Genomic DNA, 1,306 nt, shown 5'->3' with positions numbered 1-1,306 from the left:
ACCCTTAAGTGTAACATATAGTGCAGACATGTCTGAGTTTGTTTACAGTTTTTAATAATGTACATCTTCTCCAGCTCCAACACTAGCAGCCAGCTCTGGGCATATTTGATTACAGGTCGGGTCTGGAATTGATTTGAGAGATGGGCTACTTGCAGGTAGTAGATGTGCTGGAAGGAAACTAATCTCTGTCACTTGCAGACTGATATCAGTCTGATATCAGTCTGCAATTTCTCGTAATGCAACAATTAACTGTAAAACATTTTTGTAAATCTTATATCTGTTGCCTTCTACAGAGGCAAGTTGCATTTAATAGAAATTCACATTTGCACTCAGTAACCTTTCTGTTCCACAGGAATATAACCACAATACAAGCAGCTAGCAGCCACTTGAGTCGAGTCCCCTCATGTTGTGCTTATTGACAAAGACTCATTCAGACTGATGGCAACATGTTGGCGATCTGCGTGCATTTATAAATGAAACAGCAGTTATTTGCAGTCGGTTCACGTCAGAGTGGGACTGTCTGCAGAAAGCCTCGTACCAGGTGACCTGTGCAACTGTCATGTGGTCACAGAATATAACAATGAAATATATTTACCAGCCAGAAGGTTGACATGTGTTTTTTTACTTGTGTGAGTAAGATATCAGCTTGCTCTGAATCAGGATGTAGTTTTATCAATGTGAGTGTGTGCACTAGTTTTACTTTGAGCCGATTTATTGCAGGTTTGCTCGGCTAATGTTATCACAGGACCCTGGTACATGAGATGAGCCATCTTTTTCATAGTATTTGAAGAGTATTTTCATTTATTTAATAAAATATTGATATTTGTGAGCCTTTCTCGATACAATATTGCAGAGAGGCTCTCTGTTGAATTGAAGTTGTCAAACCTACAAAAAACTAGTTGTTTTTTTGGGCCATAGCTCTCTAAGTGTTGGCCAGTTGTGACAAAATCGTACACAAATGTCTATGGATAGGACACAATTCCAAACTTCACTGATTTCCGGAGCCACGTAATCTTGAGGTGGTGATGAGAGTTGAGTGTCAGTGTCTTCTCGCGCTTGGCAGTTTTGCCGAGTGCTAATGTTTGCCAGGTGAGGCAGCGACACAGTGAAAAGTGTCACCTCTGCTTGTTTACATCAGCCCGATGAAATCCTGTTTACTTTCCAGTGGATGAATACTCACTCAGACGGCACCTTGTCTCGCTTATCCCCTTGTCCTCTCACTCGCTGCCAGAACAATGGCAAGGTGACACTTGAAAAGATTAACATAAAAGCAGAGGGACCATCACCAGAAAACGGCTCAGACAAA

The sequence above is a fragment of the Haplochromis burtoni genome, unplaced genomic scaffold (genome assembly GCF_018398535.1).
Source record: "Haplochromis burtoni strain Fernald_Lab_line unplaced genomic scaffold, NCSU_Asbu1 Contig_2108, whole genome shotgun sequence".
Lineage (NCBI taxonomy): Eukaryota > Metazoa > Chordata > Actinopteri > Cichliformes > Cichlidae > Haplochromis > Haplochromis burtoni.
This window is presented reverse-complemented; position numbering follows the sequence as displayed.